Below are 13,555 nucleotides of genomic sequence, written 5' to 3'. Positions count from 1 at the left end.
CCTTGGTTAATTCTAATATGTACATTCTTAGTACTTAGTACAATACTCTCCACATGGTAAGCATTTAATAAATACTATTGCTTATTACTGCCACTACTAAACGTAAGTGTGAATGACACTTTTTTTTATTTCTGGGACCTGAGGATGAGAATAATTAATACCTCTTGAAGAAGTTGGGTTTTTAGGAGCACTTTGAAAATAGTGAGAAATGTGACATGGCATTATTTTCGAAGGGGGAGAGTGCTTCAAACAGTAGGAAGGCTCCAGAGTAAGGATGGGAGAGATGATGGGAGAGTCAAGGATAAGGCACATTAGGGTGGTTAGTTTTTGTAGGAAGAGAAATTGTGTGAAAGATACAGCAGATAAAGAGAAATGATGAAAGAGCTGATTGTGAGAGAGCTGAAAGTGCTCTCTTTGTGTCTACAGAGTTTTAAGTACCCTTAAACTCCATTTTAAGTCTTTGGGACCACTGGAATGCCATTTAACAAATTGCAATTTAAGCATACTAAATGTCATTCTCCATGTCTTCAAAGAGGAAATGAAGCTTCCAAAAGATTCAAAATGACATTCATGAGGTTAACCTGGACACTGAGGACTTTGACTCACTGTGTCCAGAAATACTATGCACTGCTTGAACTGCAGGAGGAAAAACTCTGAAATAAAAAGTGCAGTTCAGTCTATCTTTTCATCAAGGAGAAGAAGCAGCTCTTTTCCCTGCCTCTGTGGGGGAATGAATGAGGCAATGCTTAGTTATTAAGATAACCTGACACAGGGAGAAAGAAAGAGGAAAGCCATGATAAAAGGGAAATGCAACTGGGGATAGAGCTGGCCAGACCAAGGTCCTGTCAGTCTAAAATAGAGACATTTATGAGATTCTCGTTAGATCTATGGAAATGAAAACATCTCTGTTGAGCATAAGGTATTGTTTTCATTTAAAAGTTGATTTCAAGACCCCGTCCCCATTAAATACAATGTTTCAGCTTTCAATAACTGAACATGCACCCACTGATATTTATATTCATTGGTATTTTTAAATATTCCACTCATATAAAGCATACACAATTAAAAAGACATTTTGTTTTTTCCTGTTTAGCAGTACCACTATCAGTATATAAGACACCTACTGTTTAGTAAAGCTGTGCTTATGCTTTAGAAATAAATTATTTCATTGGTCAGAACTCACTCGTAAAAAGTTGCCGGCTTAACCGATTCATTATTATTGATTTTCTTTAAGATTAGGGGTTTGGAAATAATTCAGGCTTGAAACAAAATTTCAGTTATCCAAGGAAGAAATGTAAATAGTTGGCTGTTAAAGCTCACTTTGGTTCAATTTTAAGGGAAAAAAAGGGAAAAAAAAGCAAATTGAGGCCTCATTTCTACCTCCTTGGTGGCCTGAGGTTTTAGAGGAATACTGCAATTAATTAGAGACAGTCTTTGTAGTTTATAACTTTTGTAATAACTGAACTGGGGAGCTAATATAGATTTAGGCCTTCTTACATACTAATAGTAACAATAATAATATTAGCATTGTATAATAGCTATTATAATAATAATACCACACGTAATATTTTATTACGAGAGCATGGTCTCTGTTTCACACAGGGTTCACATCCTAAGTGGAAGGGATAATGTATTTTATTCCTATTTCCTAGATGAAGAAACTGATAAGTTAAATGGCTTGCCCAAGGCCACATAGCAGGTAAATGGCATAAAAGAGACTAGATCTGTTTGAGAAGCCTGGCCTAGTGGATAGAACATGATTAAGGGAGTCAAAAGGACTGGGTTCCAATCCTGGATCCACCACTTGTCTGCCATGCGACCTTGAGCAAGTTATTTCACTTCTCTGTGCCGCAGTTACTTCATCTGTATAATGGGGATTACAGCTTCCCAGACTGAGCTCCCTTTTCCCTCTCCTCCTCCCCATCCCCCCTGCCCTACGTCTATCCCCTCCCTACAGCACTTGTATATATTTGTACAGATTTATTACTCTTTTTTACTTGTACACATTTACTATTCTATTTATTTTGTTAATGATGTGCATTTAGCTTTAATTCTATTTGTTCTGACGATTTTGATACCTGTCTACATTTCCTGTTTTGCTTTCTGTCTCCCCCTTCTAGACTGTGAGCCCATTGTCGGGCAGGGACCGTCCCTATATGTTGCCCACTTGTAATTCCCAATCGCTTAGTACAGTGCTCTGCACACAGTAATAGCTCAATAAATACGATTGAATGAATGACTGAGTGAATACACCCCAGTGCTTAGTACAGTCCTAGGAATGTAGTAAGCACTTAATAAGTATTATTATTATTGCTATTATTATCATTATTAGCCTCTTTGCTCACCTCCATGACTTCTGTCTCTTCCCACTCCAATTCATGCTTCAATTTGCTGCCGAGATCATTTTCCTCAAAAAACATTAAGTTCATGTTTCCCCGCTCCTCAAGATCCTCTAGCGGTTACCCATCTACCTCCACAACAAACAGAAACTCCTTACCATAAGACCTGAAACTACTTAATCCATTTGTCCCCTCCTATCTTATTTCACTGATTTCCCACTACATCCCAACTCACTCCCTTCATTTCTCGAACACCACCTTACTCACATACTCATCTATCTCACTGTGGACCCCTCACTCATATTCTGATTTGTAACAGATTGCCTTCCACTGTCCAAGCTGGGAATGGAATGGGTAGGCCTCTGCTTGACTCTCCCTCCAGTAGTCAAGACTGGTAGAGTACTGGAAACTCTCCAGGTGCGATCCTGATGGGGGAAAATTATTGTAAGTAAATTTGTAGTTAATATTTTAGGTGACAAAGTCAGAAACTACTATAAAGCTACTCTCTGAAGCCCAATCATCATCACAAAACAAAATATTTCTACATATGAATCATTTTAAATTGATATGATGGATGTATCATTATTTCTGTTCTTCACTAACCTTTGGATTTACTGGAAAAACATTCAATTTTGAGACTTGCTCAGAGAATGGAAATTGGAAGCTCCTGCTGGAAAAGATCTATTGGTTCATGGAAAATTATACCGCTTTATTCTTGGATTTAATTGGCCAAATCTAGAGTTATATGGTTGAAATGGCAACATTGTCTGCAGGCACGCTCAGTAAATTGGGATTTATTTTTGGATAAAATGTACAAATTAAATTCATTTCAATGCCATGACACCTTGCTCTTCACAGACACAGTCCAAAATAAAATGGAGTGCTATAAAAAGGATTATTTTGATGGTATTTGATGATTTGGTCGACAATCTTCCTACACTACACATTCACAGAACAGAAGGGATTTCCATTTATGGAGATATAACACGTTATAGAGGAAATTTCATTCAGACTAAGCTATGGAAAATATGTTTTTATATATGTGTATATATAAATAGGTTTGCATGTATGTGTGCTCTGTGAGTGTGTGTGTGTGTTTGTGCATGTGTGTGCATGTGTAATGCTCATAGCCTGTTGAGCAGGAAATATTTCCTGGTACATCAGTACAAATATAGGTATGAATTTCCAGACAGACTCCAAGTTACAGCCAACTACAACAGATACGATCTGGGGATACATCCTTTATTATTAGATAGCATCATCACCAGATAATATGACCATTCCACACATATAACCCACGTTGTTTGCAAAAGCCCAACTACCCTATACTTTGGCCAAGAACTACAGGTAAATCAATCTAGCTCCACCTCCTCTATCCTGACGTTCTGCCCATAATTTGAATTAGATTTTCAATAATAATAATAATAATGGCATTTGTTAAGTACTTACTTTGTGCAAAGCACTATTCTAAGCGCTGGGGAGGGTACAAGGTGATATGGTTGTCCCACATGGGGCTCACAGTCTTAATCACCATTTTATAGATGATGTAACAGGCACAGAGAAGTTAAGTGACTTGCCCAAAGTCACACAGCTGACAATTGGCAGAGCTGGGATTTGAACCCATGACCTCTGACTCCCAAGCCCATGCTCTTTCCACTGAGCCACACTGCTTCTCAAGGCTTAGAAGAGACTGCTGGGCTAACAACCCAAGATTTTGAATACTTTATGGTATTTGTTAAGCACTTAATATGTATCAAGCACTATTCTAAGTGCTGGGAAAAGTGCAGGTTAATCAGTCCCTGTCCCACATGGAGTTCATAGTCTAATTTGGAAGGAAAACAGGTATTGATATCCATTTTACAGTTGAGGGAACTGAGGCTTAGAGGAGAATGTGACTTGCCCAAGGTCACACAGCAAGCAGAATCAGCGTGGCTAAATGGAAAGAGCATGGATATGGGAGAAAGAGGACATGGGTTCTAATCCCAGCTCTGTCACCTGTCTGCTGTGTGACCTTGGACGAGCTGCTTAATTTCTCTGTGTCAGTTACCTCAACTGTAATATGGGGAGTAAGACTATGAGCTCTATGAAGGATAGGAGTGTATGGGCAACCCAATTATCTTCTATCTACCCCAGTGCTTAGAATGGTGATTTGCACAAAGTAAGTGCTTAAGAAATACCACGGGAAAAAAAAAAAGTGGCAGAACTGGGATTAGAATCCAGGTCTTCTGACTCCAGGTAAACGCTCTTTCCACTAGGCCACACTGACCTTCCATTGAGGTAGCAGTTTCTTCTAGAAATGGATAATGGAAATGCCAATGAATTAACCATATCATTCAGAGGAATCACTGTCCAATGAAGAACTTGGACAATTTAAGGCATAATTGGAAGTTGCCAAAATAGACAATAATAACAAAATAATAATAACAACAGTGGTAGTTGTTAAGTATTTCCAATGTGCCAATAAAATACTGTTAAATACTAGGTAGATACAATCAAATCAGAGCAGTCCCTGTCCCACATTGAGCTCACAGTCGAAAAGTAAGGGAGAATACATTTTTAATCCCTATTTTACAGATAAGAAAACTGAGGTATGAAGAAGAAAAATGACTTGCCCAAGGTCACACATCAGGCAAGTGGTAGAACCTATCTGCTGGGTGAAGTTAATCAGTTAACTTCTCGGTGCCTAGGTCTCCTCATCTGTGAAATGGTGATTAAATATCTGTTCTCCTTCTTGTGAGCCAAATGTGGGACAGGAACTATGCCTGACCTGATTATCTTTTAAATACTCCAGGGGTTAATGCAATGTTTGGCACATAGTAAACACTTAACAAATACCAATATTATTATTATTATCTTAAGAATGACAAATCTTCCTAAAGGTGAAAACACACTACCAGTCATCAGAGAAACTGATTCTGTAGCCTTCTGCAAGGACCCATGATTATATCAAACATACTCATTTATTTAATGTTTGGTGTTACACTTTGAATTCTATCAATGTGTATTAAACAATCATTGAATAACTTTAGTATGTAAGGGAATTACATATTAATTTCCCAGAGATTCTGTAGCTATCTTAAATTTATCTGTGAGAAATTTATCTCAAGCACACGGGAAAATGCGTCCATGATGTTGTCCATCACAACATAACTACATTTTAAAGGAAGAGGATCCCGCTGTATCATTTAGTACACTTGCATATGTAGATATAGAGGTATAAAAAAATTGCAGTTTATGCTGTGTGTTTACTATGTTCCAGGCATTGTACTAAGCACTGGGGTAGATACAAAATCATCAGGTCCCAGGTGGGGCTCACAGTTGAAGTAGTAGGGAGAACAAATACTGAAACACCATTTTGCAGATGAGGAAACTGAGGCATAGAGAAATTAAATAACTTCCCCAAGGTCTCACAACAGACAAATGGCAGAGCCAGGATTTCAAACACAGGTCCTCTGACTCTCAAGCCCATGCTCCTTCCATTAGCCCATACTGCTTCTCCATAGATAGATTGATGACCTGGATATTTTCTAATCTTCTAGGTAAACTTTTCAGATCAACCAGCTATAAACACCTTCAATAGTCATTGAGACATGTGATGCAAAATATAATCATCTGTTTTTCTGAGGTACCTATACATAAAAAATCTGATTATGAATCGGATTATGTATCGGATTGCAGATATAGCAGAGCACTATGGAGTGACAAATCCAAAGAATACCAGGATTATATAAAGAATACCAAGATTATCTATCAGCTTTTACTTGGGAAGCCCTACACAAAACTAAATCTTTTCATTTGACACACGGGAATTAATGTTGCTACCAATTCTACCACCTAGGCTGTACACTATTTAATGGTGTCTTGACAGCAAAATAAGTACTAAACAGAATCAGAAAGACTTCCCTAGATTTTTTTCAGACAGCAAGAAAGGGAGTGGCAACAATTAGTCTAAAACTCAGTTCTATTTTGAAGTTGCCTAAAGCTACTGTGGTGCCTACATTCTATGTGGCTCTAAGACCTGGACTTACTTTAAAAACCACAGCCTGCTTCTTGAACAGTTTCACCCGCCTCATTCATGACCCCTATTCAACATCAGATGGTGGGACTAGATTACAAACAAGAATAATCTGAACTGCAGTCTGCCCCACAGTACTGGATTAATGCTTGTAACAACACAGCTATATTGGTGGAAGAATGGATGATAGCAGGATACCCACACACTTGCTTTATGGTGAAATGAAGAGTATGTACATGCATTATTAGCCAGAACAAACAACTGAAAATAGCATGAGGCACAGTCCCAGATAAAGCAATATAGAAATGGATTGCTGGGAGACCTGGGCACTGGTCAAACCAGCCTGGTGGACAGCAATCCTGAGCGGGGTTGCTCTCCTTGACCAATGACATAACTATAATTAATATTTGCAAGAAGATAGATTAAACAGCTGACTGAACATCACTGTGGTTTCTCACTGACAATGAGATTCTAACTAGAATCCTCTTGACAGGATAAGAAAGAATTAAGTAATCATTCACTACTTGAACCTCAATTTGGTGTCAGTTCAAAATGTGTCCCAGGTGAACTGCAGGTACTAATACCTAGTAATAGCAGTAGTCGTTGTCATCCTCATTGTACTAGTAGTAATATTTATTAAGTGCCTAATTAAATAGTGGGTTTAATTTTAGGCTGAACTACGATAGTCCTCCCTTCATGTTCATCCCAGGAACAATACAATTACAGTTACTATTACAACAATGATAAACAAAAAATCCCAGTGTTTCTCCCTAGACATTTCAATATTTCTTACTTTTCCATCTCCATAGCCTTGTACCTCTCCCACATGAACTGCTAGCCTTGAGGCCTCAAGAAACTCTTCAGAATTCAGGAAGCAACTATATGAGGAGAGTAGCTCCTTGTGGGTAGTGTCTCCATGGCTCAGTGGAAAGAGCCCGGGCTTAGGAGTCAGAGGTCATGGGTTCTAATCCTGGCTCCACCGCTTGTCAACTGTGTGACTTTGGGCAAGTCACTTCACTTCTCTGTGCCTCAGTTATCTCATCTGGAAAATAGGGATTAAGATTGTGAGCCCCACATGGGACAACCTGATCACCTTGTATCCTCCCCAGTGCTTGGAACAGTGCTTTGCACATAGTAAGCATTAATACTAAATCAATCAATCAATCAATCAATCAATCGTATTTATTGAGTGCTTACCATGTGCAGAGCACTGTACTAAGCGCTTGGGAAGTACAAATTGGCAACACATAGAGACAGTCCCTACTCAACAGTGGGCTCACAGTCTAAAAGGGGGAGACAGAGAACAGAACCAAACATACCAACAAAATAAAATAAATAGGATAGAAATGTACAAGTAAAATAAATAAATAAATAAATAAATAAATGGAGTAATAAATACTAAAATTATTACCTACTTCATTATACTCTCCTAAGCACTTAGTACAGTTTTTTTGCACATATTAAGCACTCAATAAATACCATTTGATAGACTGACTGAGGCATACCCGGCTTCCAAAATCCCAATGCATAAATTGTTGCTCATGTTATCTCAGGCCATCTTAACAAAGCTTGTAGTAGTCATACCATTTTCAAGCCATGTCTCATTTCCACAACATATTTTTCAGTTTGTTTTCTAAAAGCTTTCTTACACATTACTTATATCATTTTGCCTTCACAATATCCAAAGGACATAGGGAGAAGCAGATACCACTTCCCAGATAAGGAAACTGAGTTAGGACAAAAGAGCCGTGGCAGAGCTAGGACAGAACTCAGTATCATTCTGTTTCCATTATGTCACACTGTCTACCCAAGCACAAATGAGGCATTTTTAAGATTCCTTTGACTCAATCACAGAGGACTCTAGGAACTTAGGGAACATCACCTCTGCTACAAATTGGAGTTCCAAAGTAGAAGCTTTAATGAATCTTCTTTTTACTCTCCCTCAACTACCTGCCCTAATCTTGCATGATCTCCTCCTCCTGCTTTGTATTGCAAACATACAAACCTGCTCTTCACCATGGTACACATTATATTCTCCTCCAAAGAATATCTTCCAGTGCCTCACTTTCCCAAATGATATATATTTCAAAACCCTCCTGTAACTCGGCCTCTCAAATGAGTCCTGCCTGGCTCTACCATCATTCTGAATTTCATCCCAACCCTTCACCCACCTAACATTTAGGAGTGTCTCTAGGATAAAGCATGAAAATGCCACTTTGAAATACTACAAACGGCAGCAGAGAGGGAAACCTGGAAGGCAGCCATCAAAGATGGAGCATCGCTAACTGTAGAGAAGCATGAGATGGCCTGTGAGATGGAAACAATGTCTCTCTGCCTCCCTCAGAAGTAGGTGGATACTTTTCCATGTGAAAAGGACAGCTGGCCCTACAACAGTTTTTTCAAATGAATTTACATATAAGAATAACATAGTCATCAGCTGCTGCACCTTGGATAACAACTATTTGTAGCTAATAGCAAGACTACATTCTGTTGGCAGGCCCATTTCAATTCTTGGGGAATGCAGCGTTCATTTCCACCCATTATCATATAATGCACGGTAACAATAGACTCTTTTTATGTTCCACCCTCTAAGATCTCAGAACTAACAAATACTAAACACTCTTTAAAGCACTCTTATTAGGCACTTGGCAATCATTTCTATCATTAGGTAATATGTCTCAATTTTTCTATCTCCAAAATATACATATGTTCAGGCATGAGGAAGGGAAAGAAGCAATTATTAAATTTCACAGAGCTGGCTAATAAAAAAAAGTTTCAAACATTGCACATGTTATAGCAATGCTTTAGGCAGCAATTAGATAGTATTTTTAATTTCTTTGAAGATGAAAAGTGCTTTAGAGTTATTTATGCTTTTTTTTTTTTTTACAGAGTTTGATTGCAATAAAGTTTTTTCTTCTTCTTTATCCTGGAATGGGACATAATAAAAACCAACCATATTAAAACATGAATGAGATCACTTCTCTTGCAAGTTACCTCTAATAAGATCCTCTCAGTTAGGAATTTAAAATGAGTAATAATGTCTTTAGGGTATGTGGAAATGATGTCTTGGCAACTGATAATCTCAAAGATATTCAAATAATCTCATTTCAGGAGACTTGTAGTGGAGTAAATCAGGGTGTTGGTGAGATGGGTATTTTGATGGTTTCAATAGTGGCACTTTTAAGCTGAAGATCAGCATATTTAAACTAGAAACCCTGAAGAAAAGGTGAATAAAGCTGTGCATTATGGTATATTAGACTTGGGCTGAATTTAAGCTTTCATTTATCAAATTTTGTTGAATAATTTTAAATTAACATAAAAAGTTGAAGATTGTTTTAGACCAGGAGAGAGTAAAGATACCTTTTCTATTTGCCTGGGGCTCTGATTTCCAAATTGGTTTCTGAAGAAACGAATTATTATATTTCCTTCTGCCTTGTAATTGACTCTAGGTTTTGAATCTTGTAGAAATAATCCAAGTGAGCAGTGATCAGGTAAGGTGGCAACTGACTGGATCCCTGACCCCCACAGGGCTGACATTCTTGGGTCATGATTGTATCAGCCCTAGAAAGGCAAGTTCAACTGGAACATTGTATACATTATTTTCTCCTCCAAAGAATGCCTTCTGTGCCTCACTTTGCCAAATGAAAACCCTACTGAAACATAGCCTCTGCTATGAAGCTATCTCAAATGAGACAGACCACCTATTTTCAAAAGCTTCTGGCATGGCTGGAGGAAATGGTTCTGGAGGAAGAGGAGGGTGGGGGTCAAGGGCCACAACAGCAAAGGGAGAGAGCAGGGAGAGAGAAGGAATATGATGATGAAAGACAATTCAGCAGTCCCACTCCTATCTTCTCTCTCTATCTTTCCTCTTCCCCCCACACTTCCCCCTTTTAGTCCATTTTTCTCTTTCTTTACCTCACGCACCTCTTCCTCTATCGTTTATCTGCAGTCTTTGTCTCCTCTTATAATAATAATGGCATTTGGTAAGCGCTTACTATGTGCAAAGCACTATTCTATGCGCTGGGGGGATACAAGGTGATCAGGTTGTCCCACGTGGGGCTCACAGTCTTAATCCCCCTTTTACAGATGAGGTAACTGAGGCTCAGAGAAGTTAAGTGACTTGCCCAAGGTCACACAGCACACATGTGGCGGAGCTGGGATTCGAACCCATGACCTCTGACTCCAAAGCCCGTGCTCTTTCCACTGAGCCACGCTGCTTCTCATGCACCTTAAGCTCATTTTGGGCAGGGAATGTACCTGTTTATTGTTAAATTTTACTGTCCCAAGCACTCAGTGCAGTGCTTTGCACAAAGTGCTCAATAAATACAATTGAATGAATGAATGAATGTTCTGTCCTCCATCCATTCTCTTGTCACCCTTTTTTTGGGTGCTCCCTGAACCCGACACCCACTCCCCACCCCACATCACGTCTTTTTCCAGGGAACCAACTCATCAATTAAAAACCTTCCACCTGGAAGAGAAAATGGATAGCTCTTCTTTGTTAACTCACCAACTCATATTATGCTGATGATGGGAGATTTTTAACTATCTAGATAACTCAGACATTTAGTAGGCTTAGAAGTTTTATGATTTACTTGGGGGTGATTCCCTAGAATGCAGAGTAGAGGAGTCCATCAGGACAGACACTTTCTTGGTCTCATCCTTATTAGCAGGAAAGGATTAGTCAAAACCTGAAAATGGGATGGGAATTTTGCAGGAAGCTTTCATAAAATTATTACTTTCAAGTTTCTAGGGAAAGAGAGGAAAGGAGTCAGCAAGATAAAGAAAATACTTTAGGGAAATAAAATTTAATAGGTTTCAACACCAGAAAAAGAATCCTATAGAAGGAAAGTGAAAGGGCCACAGGGATACAAAAAAGCCAGCTTTTCTTTAAAAGACAATTCTGCAGGCTCAGGATTGAACTATATTGAGGCTTAAGATGACAATGGGTTGCTATATTGATCAATTATAGATCTACTCAGACACCTATAGGACATGTGAGGCGAAATGAGGAATCTATCTATAGTGGAAATTGTCAGATCAACAAATTATAAGGAGATGGTTGATAATTTAGGAACAAGGTAATCAATCAATCAATCATATTTATTGAGCACTTACTGTGTGCAGAGAACTGTACTAAGCGCTTGGGAAGTACAAGTTGGCAACATATAGAGACAGTCCCTACCCAACAGTGGGCTCACAGTCTAAAAGGGGGAGACAGAGAACAAAACCAAATATACTAATAAAATAAAATAAATAGAATAGATATGTACAAGTAAAATAAATAAATAGAGTAATAAATATGTACAAACATATATACATATATACAGGTTCTGTGGGGAAGGTAAGGAGGTAAGATGGGGGGGATGGAGGGGGGGACGAGGGGGAGAGGAAGGAAGGGGAGAAGGAAGGAAGGTAAGAGAATATCTACCTAGAAAAGACATGCACCTCATCCAAAATTTTAAAAGCTAATAAAATAAGTATTCATGTTCATTAACTAAAGAAGGATGTCAAGGAAAATATAATATCCTCCTGCTCCATCCCTATATGTCTATCTGTCCACCTGTCTCTCCAATCACCAACCTGAATGATAGGGACTTATTGTAGCCCTTGAAAACCAAGTAGAGTGCTTTCACATTGTAAAAACTCAATGAACACTAATGAATGAATGAATGAATCCTCATCAGTAAACTAGGCAAGTAGTAATCACGTTTATAGAGAACCCACTGTGTACAATGTACATACTAAAGGCTTAGGAAATACAAAACAAAAAAGTGACCCATTCCATAGCAAATATATTTACTAATAATAATAGTAATAATAATAATAATAAATCAATATACAATTAAGTAAACATATTCAATTAACTGCGGAATAGCATTAAGCACATGAGTTATCGACATGGCTGAAAAATTAAAAGAGCTTGGTGTATTGGGAAGTAAAGTATAATCTTATTTATATTAATGTCTGTCTGTCCCTCTAGACTGTAAACTCACTGTGGGCAGGGAATGTGTCTATCAAAGGGCTTAGTACACTGCTCTGCAAACAGGAAGTGCTCAGTCAATACCACTGATAATTGACTGATAAAACTATTGATATTGTCTGAATCAAAGTTCTTTAGAATACCTCTATATTTCCATTATCTTTTTTTAGATGGTTGAAGTACTTTGAATGGTATTCTTCATTCCTGAGTTCAACTAGGGATTTAGGAGATATAACTGAGTCAATCCACCAATGTGCTTCATAGATCTAACAACAAAAAAATTAACACAACAGAAGGTGAAGTAAACACTCCTCATCATCCTAGATTTCATTCTCACTCCAATTTAGGTTATCTTCTATAGCAGTTTGGTATGACCTGTGTAGTAATAAGTGACGTTTGACAGCAGGAAGTGTTTGAAATAATTCTTATTTTATTATTTTAAAAAACTCAGTGTACCAATTGCAGGGTTCAAACCCAGTTTCATTTATTTTACTGAATACAAACCATTACCATTTTGTATGGGAAGGCTGTCAAAAGACTATTAATATTCAATCTCCAGTACTGAAATAAAACTGGCCGAACTCTTGAAGAGTCACATTCCTTAGCTACTTTGAAACTTCCAGAAATATTACTTACAGTGATTTATCTCAAATTTTGTCACTATTTTCAATGGAAATTATGAAGAATTGGAAGACAAGTTTTTTAAAAATTGAGTTTCCATTAACTGAGATTCTCTCAATCTTAGTATGACAATCATATTCAGCACCAACTAAAAGTTACCAGTATGAAATTTGTTCAGGAGACTAATGTAAAATTTGGGAATAACAAATGAATGCATTCCATATGCAAATTCCTAAAAATGGAAGCAAATTAAGGGCTACAAAGGGAAGTATTAAGGATGCAGTTGACACAACCCTAAATATTAGGATATCATTTTCAAATATCCTCCCAGGTATCCTGCTTGTTTTGTTCAGTAGAAAATACTGGACTGAAGAGATCGTCATGCACTGTAAACTCCTTACAATTGTCTTTTTTTTTTTACTTTTACAATTGTATTTGTTACTATGTGCCAGGTACGGTACTAAGTTCTGGGGTAGATACAAGCTAATCAGGTTGGACGCAGTCCCTGTTCCACATGGGGCTCCTCATTTCACAGTTGAGGGAACTGAGGCACAGAGAACTGAAGTGTTTTGCCCAAGGTCACACAGCAGTCAAGTG

The sequence above is a fragment of the Tachyglossus aculeatus genome, chromosome 4 (assembly GCF_015852505.1).
Source record: "Tachyglossus aculeatus isolate mTacAcu1 chromosome 4, mTacAcu1.pri, whole genome shotgun sequence".
Taxonomy (NCBI): domain Eukaryota; kingdom Metazoa; phylum Chordata; class Mammalia; order Monotremata; family Tachyglossidae; genus Tachyglossus; species Tachyglossus aculeatus.
This window is presented reverse-complemented; position numbering follows the sequence as displayed.